General features: G+C 42.5%; 1 protein-coding gene across 3 annotated transcripts in view; it reads right to left on the bottom strand.

The window, feature by feature from the left end:
- The window catches only part of LOC106579830 (triple functional domain protein), a 139,018-nt gene that overhangs the window by 97,808 nt on the left and 25,681 nt on the right, over positions 1 to 15,529 (bottom strand). The window lies entirely within an intron of this gene.

Raw genomic sequence — 15,529 nt, 5'->3', positions numbered from 1 at the left:
CTCCAAACATAACAATGGTCATTATGGCCAAACTGTTCTATTTTTGTTTCATCAGACCAGAGGACATTTGTCCAAAAAGTACCATCTTTGTCCCCATGTGCAGTTGCAAACCGTAGTCTGGCTTTTTTTATGGAGGTTTTGGAGCACTGGCTTCTTCCTTGCTGAGCGGCCTTTCAGGTTATGCCGTTATAGGACTCGTTTTACTGTGGATATAGATACTTTTGTACCTGTTCCCTCTAGCATCTTCACAAGGTCCTTTGCTGTTGTTCTGGGATTGATTTGCACTTTTCGCACCAAAGTATGTTCATCTCTAGGAGACAGAACGCGTCTCCATCCTGAGCGGTATGACGGCTGCGTGGTCCCATGGTGTTTATACTTGTGTACTATTGTTTGTACAGATGAACGTGGTACCTTTAGGCATTTGGAAATTGCTCCCAAGGGTGAACCAGACTTGTGGAGGTCTACAATTGTTTTTCTGAGGTCTTGGCCGATTTCTTGCGATTTTCCCATGATGTCAAGCAAAGTTTGAGTTTGAAGGTAGGCCTTGAAATACATCCACAGGTACACCTCCAACGAACTCAAATTATGTCAATTAGCCTATCAGAAGCTTCTAAAACCATGACATAATTTTCCAGACTTTTCCAAACTGTTTAAAGGCACAGTCATCTTAGTGTATGTAAACTTCTGACCCACTGAAATTGTGATACAGTGAATTATAAGTGAAATAATCTGTCTATAAACAATTGTTGGGAAAATTGTATATGTCCTAACCAACTTGCCAAAACTATAGTTTGTTAACAAGAAATGTGTGGAGTGGTTGAAAGACGAGTTTTAATGACTCCAAACTAAGTGTATGGAAACTTCCGACTTCAACTGTTAATGTGGTGTTCAATGCTGGCCTACATTGCATGAGACTTTTAAAAACATTTTTACATTATGAAGGGCTTGACATTAATTTATGATTTTTCACTTGATCTGTAACACCATGGGCCAAATAGGTGACTGTACATTGACATTGCATTGTATTGTGTTGTATGATGTAATATGCAAAGTATTATTATTACCATACAGAGAATTAGACAATGTAGGCTACCCCTCTGCCTATTGGCTTATTTGCATAGTCAAGCCTGTCTCAAAATACAATACTGCCCTTTTAATTAAGACATAAGCTTTTTACCGGACTGGCTTTTCGAAGATATGACCAGAACCAAGAACTCATTGATACCCCTATTATAGCCAGTATCTTTAGTCAATCAGAGAGAGGCTGTCCAGCAGGCACATTACCAAGTAGCTAGGTTTAAAGCTTTTCAAAGGAAAGTCGAGGGGGAATTACCGTTTTTTTCTATTAATAGGGGAGGAAGTAACTTGGAGGTGGTTTAGTGGATCACAAAGGCAAATGATCTGTAAAAGGTCTTTACTTACAGCCAATAGCACACAAAGACAGACCACCTGATGACGTAACGTGGCGCTAACACAGAAAGCATATAACATACACTACCGGTCAAAAGTTTTAAAACACCTACTCATTCAAGGGTTTTTCTTTATTTTTACTATTTTCTACATTGTAGAAATAACATCATGAAATAACACATCAAATAGCCAACCTTTGCCTTGATGACAGCTTTGCACACTAATTGGCATTCTCTCAATCATTCCAACAGTCTTGAATGAGATCCCACATATGCTGAGCACTTGTTGGCTGCTTTTACTTCACTCTGCGGCCCGACTCATCCCAAACCATCTCAATTTGGTTGAGGTCGGGTGATTGTGGAGGCCAGGTCATCCGATGAAGCACTCAATCACTCTGCTTCTTGGTCAAATAGCCCTGGAGGTGTGTTGGGTCATTGTCCTGTTGAAAAACAAATGATAGTCCCACTAAACCCAAACCGGATGGGATGGTGTATCGCTGCCGAAATCTGTGGTAGCCATGCTGGTTAAGTGTGAATTCGAAATAAATTGCAGACAGTGTCACCAGCAAAGCACCCCCACACCCTAACACCTCCTCCTCCATGCTTTACGGTGGGAAATACACATGCGGAGATCATCCGTTCACCCACACCACGTCTCACAAAGACACAGCGGTTGGAACCAAACATCTCCAGAGCAAAGGACCAATTTCCACCGGTCGAATGTCCATTGCTCATGTTTCTTGGCTCAAGCATGTCTCTTCTTATTATTCGTGTCCTTTAGTAGTGGTTTCTTTGCAGCAATTCGACCATGAAGGCCTGATTCACACAGTCTCCTCTAAACAGTTGACGTTAAGATGTGTCTGTTACTTGTGTGAAGCAACTCTGTGAAGCATTTATTTGGACTGCAATTTCTGAGGCTGGTAACTCTAATGAACTTATCCTCTGCAGCAGAGGTAACTCTGGGTCTTCCATTCCCGTGGCGGTCCTCATGAGAGCCGGTTTCATCATAGTGCTTGATGTTTTTTGCGACTGCTCTTGAAGAAAAGTTCTTGAAATGTTCCGTATTGACTGACCTACATGTTTCAAAGTAATGATGGACTGTCGTTTCTCTTTGCTTATTTGAGCTGTTCTTGCCATAACATAGACTTGGTCTTTTACCAAATAGGGCTATCTTCTGTATACCCCCCCTACCTTATCACAACACAACTGATTGGCTCAAACGCATTAAGAAGGAAAGAAATTCCACAAATTAACTTTTAAGGCAAACATTTGTTAATTGAAATGCATTCCAGGTTGACTACTTCATGAAGCTGGATGAGAGAATGCCAAGAGTGTGCAAAGCTGTCATCAAGGCAAAGGGTGGCTATTTGAAGAATCTGAAATATAAAATCTATTTTGATTTGTTTAACACTTTTTTTGGTTACTACATGATTCCATATGTGTTATTTCATAGTTTTGATGTCTTCACTATTATTCTACAATGTAGAAAAAAGTAAAAAATAAAGAAAAACCTTTGAATGAGTAGGTGTTCTAAAACTTTTGACCAGTAGTGTAGGTGAATCAATCAAATGTACTTATATTTAACCAGGCAAGTCAGTTAAGAACAAATTCTTATTTACAATGACGGCCTACCCCAGCCAAACCCAGCCAACGCTGGGCCAGTTGTGTGCCGCCCTATGGGACTCTCAAACGCAGCCGGATGTGATTCAGCCTGGATTCAAACCAGGGACTGTAGTGACACCTCTTGCACTGAGATGCAGTGCCTTAGACCGCTGCACCACTCGGGAACCCTTTTTACATCAGCAGTTGTCACAAAGTGCTTATACAGAAGCCCAGCCTACAACCCCAAACAGCAAGCAATGCAGATGAAAGCGAAGGGTATTAGGTTTGACATACCATTCTCTTTAGAAGTTTGACTTTGGTCGGTTAGCGCCAGTCTCCCCTGCTGTCTCCCCTGCGGTCTCCCCTGCTGTCTCCCCCTGTCCCTCAGAAAGCCCATGTATAGGAAGCGAAAGAGCACTGTGAGTCCTGCCATGACCAGATCAGATCTGTGAACTCTCTACCAACTGGAGATTACTAAAACCAGGCAAGTAAAGTTAGCTCCCAGTAACAATCTAGTAGCTGGTTGTCTGGACACTCCAGCCGTCTCAGTGAGTCTAGTTTGTAAACTCCAGTCCTCTTAATGGATAACAGTCTAGTTTGTAAAATCCAGTTCTCTTAATGGATAACAGTCTAGTTTGTAAACTCCAGTCCTCTTAATGGATAACAGTCTAGTTTGTAAAATCCAGTTCTCTTAATGGATAACAGTCTAGTTTGTAAACTCCAGTCCTCTTAATGGATAACAGTCTAGTTTGTAAAATCCAGTTCTCTTAGTAGATAACAGTCTAGTTTGTAAACTCCAGTCCCCTCAGTGGCGACTTTGGAACAACAAGGCTCTTCTCTGAGGCCTGTCCATGGTGGTCTGTCGGTCGGTCTGTGGTCAGGCACGTATCTCACTGAGCCATCAGGAATAAATAACTGGGGAGGCTTATCAGTCCTCTGGAAGAGGGGGAGTCAGGGGGAGTCAGCTGTCTGTCAGAGAGAGAGAATGAGAGGGGAGAGAAAGAGAGGGAGAGAGAAAGAAAGACAAAGAGGGGGTAGGGGGCAAATACTGGCAGTACTGGTTGGGTGTGTGAGGTGGCACGACAAAGATGGGTTGCGGGAAGATGGGTGGGATGGTGAGGTCGGTGCCCGCAGCTGCAAAGACATGGAAGCAGCAGCTGTGCCCTCCTGTTCTTAACTCCCCCCTTAACTCACCGACCCATTTCACCAACCCCCACCCCCACATGCCAACACCTCTACAGTTTCCACAGAGACGCTCCTGCCATCCTGAGTTATTCAGGTGACCAGGGTGTAAACAGCCTCCGTTGTTTAATTATAACCCCTATTATACCACAGTGGGATTTAGCCTGGCTGCCCTATTCCACTGAGGCGAATCAAACCAGTTTCAACCCAGATCATGCCCAGCTCCTCTCACCTCACAACAGAGAGCCAAACACAGAGCCAGGAGAGAGAGAGAGAGAGAGAGAGAGAGAGAGAGAGAGAGAGAGAGAGAGAGAGAGAGGAGAAGGAGAAGGAGAGGAAAGGAGAGAAAGGGAGAAGGAAGAGAGAGGGAGAGGGAGCGAGAGAAAACACAAGCTGATTTAGAGAGGCCTCCACAGAGTCACAGTGCTGCAAACTGGGCAGCACTGCACAGCAGCTGAGGCCAAATGATGGAGGTCAGACAATGGAACAAGTGCAGAACTCAGTGAGCTCTGAGAAGCCTATTCATTAGGACATTCTATGAAATGTAGCTTCGATTGTGAAGCCGTAACAAAAGCAACTCAATAAACCAATCGGAATTAAATAACACTCGACAACCAAGCACAGGGGAGAGAAAGGAGATTTTTTGTGGACGGTTTCCAGACAAATGCAATGTCTCCAGTGGTCAATAGAGAACGTGCCTTTTTAACGGTTAGCAGTTGGTACTTTCCTGATGTATTACACTAACAAATTCACAACAACAGACTATTTCAACAGCTTATTTCTAAGAGTGAATGTGCACCATGTAGTAGATACAAAAGGAGAGAACGCATGCTTTTAAAAATGGTTATGCAGTTAGCAATATTACCTGTATATAATGTCACATCCAGGGGCGGAAATCCCGGGGGGGACGGGGGACACACGACCCCCCCCATCCTGGGAAAAATATGATTTGTCCCCCCCCAATATATCACTGAAACATAACTATGTAATTTATATAATATTAATAATACGCAATGAAAGCAATTGTACTGATTATAGATACTTAATAGCTCGTTTTTAAGTTTCAAAAGATTGCGACCCCCCCACCCTTTGCCTCACAATGGTTTGATCCACTGCCAGTTCCTTAGCTTGCGAGGTAACGTAGAGGTCGTATCTACTGTCTGAAAGGCACTCAATGCACGTAACTGACGTGAGGTTAATCCAGTCAATCGCGCACACACACTAGCTGAATATGCAGAGCTAGCGCGCAAATATTAACTATTAAGCTAGCTAGTACCTATTCCATTTACTATGTGGCGTCATCAAAGATGGAATCTTTGCTATCGTCAATTTATTCCACGATCAGCATGCATGTAAGTTAGTGCTTCAAAGTCCCTGTGATAAGGTTAGCGATAAACTGAACAGAACTACACTCTCTTCTACCATTGTTTTAAATATATTTAATGGTCTCGTTGCAAAAGCTAAATTGTCGCAAGGGAACTTTTATTTATATATTTTATTTCACCTTTATTTAACCCGGGTAGCAAAGATTATAGCAAACACCACTGAATTGGTGCTCGCTAGCTTTGCAAATTCAGCTATTGTTAGAAGCCAGCCAATATGAAACAAACGATTAAAATTACAAAAGGTTGCAGCATATGTTGTGTAAATGGTGAACTCATACAGCTGTCAACTCTTGTCACTGCAATCCGTTTCACATTTGCTAGCTACCTTTTAGATAGAAGCCCATATAGAATGATAGAAGATAAGATGATAGAAGCCCATCTCCTACTGTAAATAACCTACATACTGTGTGTGTGTAGCCAACCAGGTAGAAAAATGGCAGAAAAAAGACGGACATCAGAGTATTTTTCAGTACACCAAAACGCAAAGTAAGAACCCTAGTAGCCTAATATCTCAAAGAATAGTTGATAAAATGTTCATAAGAAAGAAATGAAATTCTAATGGAAATATTTCACAATGATGTCATTAGGCAGAGCAGGCAACAGATGGCACACAGACAGCAGAGTTGGGGACAGATATGCAGGGACAGACTGGCAGAGACAGGGAGTCTCAGGTAAGTTTGTTGAGTCTTTGTTTGGCAACATTATGAAAGGTTCTCAATTTTTTTTACTTGTAAAATAGGAACATAATTGGAAAATGCCATGGATACCCCCACTCTCAACTTAAACTGGTGACTGAACTAAGATTTGTTAAAGGCAATGGTATTGCTGTTGTGATTAGTTGTGTAGTTTTGGGTACCGGTAGTTAGGAGTACGGCAAACACCTTTTTCTTTGGTTCCTCAATATACATTTACCATATTAAACGTAGGCTATGTGTTACAGCACTACTTTTGGTGTCCCCCTCAGGAATTGCTCTTGAGAAATTGTAATGTAATTGTCCCCTCCAAAGTTGATATCAGATTTTCGCCCCTGGTCACATCCTAACCTTAGCACATTGTAGAGTTAGCCTTGTTAGTGCGTGTCTGAGTGGGCAGTATGGGTTGTAGAAGCTTGTGTTGTGGTCCTTGTGGCTTATCTAATGTCTAATGATGTGTGAGCCGGTCTGTGCTGTTGTGACCATCCCTGTCAGCTCAGCTGCTCTGAGGGAATGAGCAGTTGTCAGGCCAGAGACAGATGGGAGGAGAGATGGTAGAAGTCACAACTATACACACATGCTCGCGCTATGGACCCAGCCTAAATTCTTCACCACATTCTACAAGTAGAGCCATTAACAGCTGACTTCTCCAGCAGGAAGACCTGGGAGAGTTGATTGTTGGTACAGCATTGCACAGTGCCAGTTAGCTAATGAGCTACACTCATCTGCGGTCCCTTATGCATGGCAGTGTATGCATCTGATCTGCTCCCTGTTCTTTTTATGCCTGCTATGCTACATGTTTTTGGTGTGAGCCATCCTATTGCCTTTTGAGGCACCAGCCATTGAGAGGAACCAATCAAGTTTTGTGTGGTGTTCCCTGAGGTGAACTTAAGGAGGAGGAGGGGAGGAGGAGGGAGCGGTAAGAGAGGAGGAGGGAGAGGGAGGAAAAGGAGGGGAAGAAGAAGAAGAGTGATTTCCCACTGGACTCAGATGTCCTCCCACTGCGACTCACACTGCGATGATAGTTTGACCAGGGCTCAGGTCAAAGTGGTGCACTATATAGGGAACAGGGTACCATTTGGGACGCATTTCTAGTCTCTGATCAGAGTATTGGCAGCAGCTTTCTTACGTTGATACTAAAAGCCTGGCTCACATCCTCCCACATTACCTTTCATTTCACTATGTTTTTGCAGATGCAGACTGGCATTTTTATAAAGGACTGGAAGGTTTCTCTGTTAGGCAGATAGTGTTTTAGCCAAGTATCTCTACTGCTGTCAATGTTGTAATCCTCCTCAGTCACGACATTGGGATTTCTCTTGGCCTGTGTTCACATCAAGGATACATCCCAAATGGAACCCTATTCCTTATATAGTGCAATACTTTTGACAAGGATCCTATGGGCTATGTAGGGAATAGGGTGCCATTGGGATGCAGTCAATGTCAATTCTAATGCAGGATCAAAGACCGGTCCCAGCACTCCACTGCTCATCACTATGAAACACCCACAGGTACATCTTCCATATTCATGTCTTCATTGAATAATATGACACGGGGCCAGTTACCTCTCACCCACCTTATTACCAGACCCCGCACATTGTAAATATGGTACTGGAACTGACTTTAAAAAAATATTTCCTGCATATGCTTTGCTTAATTACTTACTTTATTGTGTATTTCATATTTCTTATTGTGTTTTTTTTTCTTAAAATAATACATTGTTATTGATTACTGCATTGTTGGGTTTTGAGTTTGCAAAAAAGGCATTTCACTGTACTTGTGCATGTGACATTAAAACTTGAAACTTGAGACCAGCTGGATTTAAATAGTATCCCAAATAGTTTGATTGGTCTCTTTCTGTCAAAAGGATCCATTGACTAGACAATCCATGTCAGATAAAGAGCATGGGGCTAAACAGGGTCAACTTCCGTGCTAGTTCCTGCCCGAGCAATGAAAATAAACTGCTCAACATGGGCCACGTCTCAAATGGCCCCCTTTTCCCTATATAGTGCACTAGAGCCCTATGGGCCCTGGTCAAATGTATTGCACTATATAAGGAATAGGGTTCCATTTGGGATGTATCCTTGATGTGAACACAGACCAGGAGAAATCCCAATGTCGTGACTGTGGAGGATTACAACATTGACAGCAGTAGAGATACTTGGCTAAAACACTATCTTCCTAACAGAGAAACCTTCCAGTCCTCACAATAAAAACGCTAGTCTGCATCTGCAAAATACTGACACCAGCTAAACCTAGTGAAATAAAAAGGTCATGTGAGAGGATGTGAGCCAGGCTTTTAGTATCTCTGTAACAAAGCTGCTGCCAATACTCCCATCAGAGACTATACTGGGTCTCAAATGGCACCCTATTCCCAGAGCCCTGGTCAACAGTAGTGCACTATGTAGGCAATAGGATGCCATTTGGGATGCAAGCAATGTCAATTCTAATGCAGGATCAAAGACCGGTCCCAGCACTCCACTGCTCATCACTATGAAACACCCACAGACACGTCTCCCATATTCATGCCTTCATTGAATTATATGACACGGGGCCAGTCCCCTCTCACCCACCTTATTACCAGACCAGCTGGGTTCAAATAGTATCTGTTTTCTTTCAAATCCCTCTTTGAGTGTCTGCCTGGGGTGCCAGATGGGTGCAGTTTGCCCTTTTGGGACTATTTCATTTGTTCCATTGAGCCAGAAAAGCTTAATTAAGTGCAGCTTAAGTATTTGAAAGAAAACATCTTTAATTATTTGTTACTTTTATTTCTTATTCTTATTTACTTACTTTTTTAAGGTATTTTAAATGTTTTGTATTTTTTAAACTGCCTTGTTGGTTAGGGCTTGTAACTAAGCATTTCACTGTAAGGTGAAATGTTGTATTTGGCGCATGTGACAAATAAAATTTAATTTGATTTGAAATCCTATTTGGACCCAACTACCTGAGGGGAATGACTAAGAAAGCTCTGCAGGTGTTACTACAGAGGGACAGTTGATATATGACAGACCATTGAGACATACAGCAGGTAATAGACACCTAAAGGTAACCCTGTCCCAGACAATGTTTACAGCAGGGTGAGGTCTCACCCTTGGGAAAACTCATGTCAGGCTCAGTAGAACACTAGGCTAAGAACAGGCCTGAGTTGACCTAACAAGGCCTGTCAAGCCATTCACCGACCACCACACATACAAGAAAAATAACCCAGATGCATCCCAAATAGAAGCGTTTTCCCTTTATAGTGCACTACTTTTGACCAGAGCCCTATGGGGAATACGGCGCCATTTGGGATGCATCCTGTCTCTATCACCAGCTGCAAACAAAGCAAATGACCTGGGATAGCAGCTAGCTAGCATACCAGAGGAACAGCCTGAATTCCTGTATTCTAGAAGTCAACAAGACAGCTGTACAATGTCAATGGAATTATGAAAACCAACAGATAACAGTTTTGTCAGCCTCTTTCAGTCAATAGAATCGTTTGACTTGACATTCCATGTCAGATAAAGTGCATGAGGCTAAACAGGGTCAACTTCCATGCTAGTTCCTGCCCGAGCAATGAAAATAAAGTGTCCCAAATGGTACCCTTTTCCCTATATAGCGCACTGCTTTTGACCAGGGCCCATGTAGTGCATTAGGCCCTGGTCAAAAGAGGTGCACCATATAGGTAATAGGGTGCCATTTGGGATGTAACCATGAAGAAGAGGAAAGACAGCTAGCTAGCAGGAGAGTGTGTGTTCAATCCAAACACCTGCAGGGCTGTGAGTCTGTTAAAACCCTGCTGGTTCCTGTTTACAAGCTTTGGAGTCACAGCTTGCTCCCACAGGAACAACCATGGAGGGCTTTCAATAGTCTACTAGTCTATACACACGCACACGCACACCACACACACACAAATAGGCGGCAATAGACGGCTTTTGGCCAGTATTGTTTTTTTTAAGCCAAATAAATAAAACTGCCGCCAGCCCGTTGAAAAAAAATCCCATTGTAAAATAAGGCTTTTTAGCCTATTCATTGATGGAAATACCAGTCAATGTATATACATTTGACCGGTCATGCTTATCGGTCTATAGGTTAATTTGTATAATTTAGAAATAGCCACCGGATGGTTTTTGAACACTGTCAATACCGTTGAAACTATTTCATTGAAGATTTTTTGATTTTTTTATAAATGGGAATATTTGTAGCTTCATTTAAGTAAATACCTACAGTCAACTTGTGCAATGAGTTAGGAGATAAAGAAGATTGCGTTCTTCATTTCACCTTTCACATCATTTTTCATGATGAACCTTATCAGTACTAGTCCCCAATCACGTAGTGTTTATTTACATAGCATACAACAACAAGAGCCCAGAGCCTTGTGACTGTTGGCCAGCCAGGTGATCTAGGTGATCTAGTCACAGTATGGAATTCACAACTAAATGTTTGCCAGCTAGATAACTTCTAACTATTAAGTTAACTGTTTGAAAATGTGTGAAATGCTCTGCAGTTGTGCATTTGGTTTTCTAATTTAGTGGTTAGCTTCTTCCAAAATCATGTTTCACTTGGTAACAGCAGAGAATCCCCTCCTGAATCAAGAACCTCGCTGTCTAATATTTGTTTTGTGTAAGTGCAGCAAGCTGTGAGTAGCATTTTAGAGTTACTTGTACAACTTTATTAGCTGGGATGTCTGTCCTGCAAATATGAGCGGAAATCTGTCAGACAGCGTGAGAGCTGCTGCTACAGCTTCTCAAACAGCTCATTAGTTGCTGCTGGAGTTAAACATGCTTTTATAAGACCAATCATTGCGTAACAATTCTAAATGAGATTGCGTGTTAACAACAGTTTTGATGGCCACAAAAAAAGCTACTATTTTTATTTCCCAACTGGTAATTGAAGCGCACTTCCCATTCGCCATTCAAGGGCATACAGTCGTGGCCAAAAGTTTTGAGAAATACACAAATATGAAGTCTACTGCCTCAGTTTGTATGATGGCAATTTGCATATACTCCAGAATGTTATGAAGAGTGATCAGATGAATTGCAATTAATTGCAAAGTCCCTCTTTGCCATGCAAATGAACTGAATCCCCCAAAAAACATTTCCACTGCATTTCAGCCCTGCCACAAAAGGACCAGCTGACATCATGTCAGTGATTCTCTCGTTAACACAGGTGTGAGTGTTGACGAGGTCAAGGCTGGAGATCGCTCTGTCATGCTGATTGAGTTCGAATAACAGACTGGAAGCTTCAAAAGGAGGGTGGTCCTTGGAATCATTGTTCTTCCTCTGTCAACCATGGTTACCTGCAAGGAAACACGTGCCGTCATCATTGCTTTGCACAAAAAGGGCTTCACAGGCAAGGATATTGCTGCCAGTAAGATTGTACCTAAATCAACCATTTATCAGATCATCAAGAACTTCAAGGAGAGCGGTTCAATTGTTGTGAAGAAGGCTTCAGGGCACCCAAGAAAGTCCAGCAAGCGCCAGGACCATCTCCTAAAGTTGATTCAGCTGCGGGATCGGGGCACCACCAGTACAGAGCTTGCTCAGGAATGGCAGGAGGCGAAGACTTTTGGAGGATGGCCTGGTGTCAAGAAGGGCAGCAAAGAAGCCACTTCTCTCCAGGAAAAACATCAAAACATCATCAAAAGGTACAGGGATTGAACTGCTGAGGACTGGGGTAAAGTCATTTTCTCTGATGAATCCCCTTTCCGATTGTTTGGGGCATCCGGAGGACAAAAACTTTTCTGGAGAAGACAAGGTGAGCGCTACCATCAGTCCTGTGTCATGCCAACAGTAAAGCATCCTGAGACCATTCATGTGTGGGGTTGCTTCTCAGCCAAGGGAGTGGGCTCACTCACAATTTTGCCTAAGAACACAGCCATGAATAAAGAATGGTACCAACACATCCTCCGAGAGCAACTTCTCCCAACCATCCAGGAACAGTTTGGTGATGAACAATGCCTTTTCCAGCATGATGGAGCACCTTGCCATAAGGCAAAAGTGATAACTAAGTGGCTCGGGGAACAAAACATCGATATTTTGGGTCCATGGCCAGGAAACTCCCCAGACCTTAATCCCATTGAGAACTTGTGGCCAACCCTCAAGAGGCGGGTGGACAAACAAAACCCCACAAATTCTGACAAACTCCAAGCATTGATTATTCAAGAATGGGCTGCCATCAGTCAGGATGTGGCCCAGAAGTTAATTGACAGCATGCCAGGGTGGATTGCAGAGGTCTTGAAAAAGAAGGGTCAACACTGCAAATATTGACTCTTTGCATCAACTTCATGTAATTGTCAATAAAAGCCTTTGACACTTATGAAATGCTTGTAATTATACTTCAGCATTCCATAGTAACATCTGACAAAAATATCTAAAGACACTGAAGTAGCAAACTTTGTGAAAATTAATATTTGTGTCATTCTCAAAACTTTTGGCCACGACTGTATAGGCAATGGTAGGCAGGCTTCAGTGCATCACACACCACTTTGCAATGAGCTGGAGGCAGTAGCTGGTCCATTTTGAAAATATATACTTAAATGTTTGAAACCTGAACGTTTTACTTCCTATTATGAGGCATGTCTTACATTGCTTCAAAGTAAGATCCGACCATAGAAACGTAGAGGCAATTATTTTATAAAGACTTATGCCGTGGAACCAGTAGCCTATTTCTCTCATGTTCGATTGGTTTTCAAATCTGCTTTATTTCATTGTCTAGCAGTTAAATTAAAATGCTGCCGGTCAAACGTCAGGCACCACATTTTCCTTACGAAAACCCTGACACACACACACATACAGAAACAAACACGGAGCTTCTATCATAAAACAATAACGCATGTTACTGCCAAATCGTGTTATTTACCAGTACATTCAGAATGAGTCTTGTTATAGAGGCTTTTTCTTTCGCAGATGCAATCAGTGCTGTTGTTTATCTTTGTCCAGTCAGCACAGTGAGAGAGTGATGAATATGACATCTTGTGTTACTGCATGTGTGTCCTGGTAGGTAGCCTAGTGGTTAGAGTGTTGGGCCAGTAACCGAAAGGTTTTTAGATCAAATCCCCAAGCTGGTAAAAATCAGTCTTTCGGCCCCTGAACAAGGCAGTTAACCTACTGTTCCTAGGCTGTCATTGTAAATAAGACTTTTTTTCTTAACTGACTTGCCTAGTTAAATAATGGCTAAAATACTGTATGTCCCTGCGTGTGTGATGCACATCCAGTGGTGCATAGACCAGCGTTAGTGTTTATGAGCTCATGATATCCCTGTGCATAGACAGACCTGGGCCCTCTCCAGCTCTACCACTGAATAGGTTTTCACTAGACTTGACAAAAAAAGAGCCAGTCCTCTGAATACACAGACTGGACACCAGAATACATCTCATGTGTTTTCCTCTGGATGGAGGGTCACATCCTATGTCCCAACACTGTTGTTGTAGAGCTGGAAAGTCAAACACTCATTTTGTAAACAGTAGCTTTCCAACAACATCCTCTATCTGGTGGAATATCAGATGGCCACAGCATAACAACAAATACGGAAAACAGCCAGCTAGAGCCACACTATTGGCCATCTGTATGCACTAGTGAGCCTCCTCTTGACTGAGAGTGTGGACATATTTAAAGCACCACAAAATTAGTAAAAGATTGCACAGCTATTTAGATCATTGCCAATTGGATTTTCTTTCTCGGTCCTGCTGCAGATCCTATCCCAAGGACTAATCTGCCAGCTGTTTATTTTGGTCGAGCTGAGAGCTCTCCACTATCTTTTACATTGCAAAACAGGCCATGCAGTGGGAAAGAAGCTGCAGTTCCTAATTTTGGATGTTCTGCTGCTCTTATTTGGCTAATTGTAGGTCTTTTGGAGTTAGGTTTCCATTCAAACACAGCGCATAACCACATCTGAATGTGTACTCTGACTCCACCCCATCTTTGAATGGAAATAAGACTACAGTACCATGGCCTGGAAAAAGCCTCTCCTTCCCAGTCAGTGCTAGACAGCCAAGCATTTAACATTGAATTAAGAAGCTAAATGCAGTGTAAGGGCAGACCGTGCCCCCTTCTTTCCCCAGCGTTTACTAACACATTCAAACTGTCCTCCTCAATATTGTTGCCTGTCACCAAGGCAAAGAGATCTCAAGGATACACGTCATGTGAATAATGTGTTTATGTGAGACAGAAAGAATCACTGTCCACATTACCATTCTATAACTGTGTTAAAACCGGGTCAAAAGTAGTGCACTATATAGTGAATAGGGTGCCATTTCAGATGCAGCCCAGCGCCTGGTTCCTGCAGTCCATGGTCCCTCCCTCCCAGTCCAGCAGGTGTCAGTGCACACTGCCCAGTCAGTCACAGTGAGGGCACAGGCATACCAGGCAGGGAGGGAACCAGCCCCAAATCCTACGACCAGTCTCCACTGCCCCCAGGGGGGAGAAAGGAAAATAGGGGACAGCTTAGACGAGAGGTCACCTTCCGTTGATTCTTAATGTTATTATACTGAGTGAACTAATGTTACAACATGCTCAGTGGTATGGTAAAGGTCTGCAATTCCAATTCATATTCATTATACTGCTGTTTTCTTTTCCTGACTTACTTGGCTTAAACCTCCACCATGGCTGTCCACATGGCTTGAATAAAGGGGGGTTATTCATTAGACCTACACCTAACCTTCCACACTGTCATTTCTTTATAACAGAGATTAGACACACTCACATCCTCACTACTAGGGCCTTAATGCTACTTGAGGGAACTGACAGGGAAAAGGGACACACCTGCCAGTCTGTCTGTTTAGAGAAACTAGCGAAGAGCTGACCCAATCCAAGGCTTACAGTAGAGGAGCAAGGTATTCATAGGGCAAAAAACTATTTCAAGGGGGATTCTACATTGAGCATGCTTTTCAGTCAAGGAAACTTGACTTGTCCAGGAAACCAGACAATGGAATCTAGCCGAAAACTCCCCCGTGCATATTTTTTTTAACATATATATATATATATATATATATATATATTTTTTTTTTTTTATTTTATTATTTTTTTTATTTAACTAGGCAAGTCAGTTAAGAACAAATTCTTATTTACAATGATGACCTACCAAAAGGCAAAAGGCCTCCTGCGGGGACGGGCCTGTGTTTAAAAATAAAAATATTGGACAAAACACACATCACGACAAGATAGACACCACAACACTACATAAAGAGAGACCTAAGACAACAACATAGGATGGCAGCAACACATGACAACAACATGGTAGCAACACAACATGGCTGCAGCACAACATGGTAGCAGCACAAAAC

This window comes from Salmo salar, chromosome 02 (assembly GCF_965601325.2).
Source record: "Salmo salar chromosome 02, fSalSal1, whole genome shotgun sequence".
Taxonomy (NCBI): Eukaryota; Metazoa; Chordata; class Actinopteri; order Salmoniformes; family Salmonidae; genus Salmo; species Salmo salar.
The sequence above is the reverse complement of the archived record's forward strand: the minus strand, read 5'-3'. Positions and strand labels throughout refer to the sequence as shown.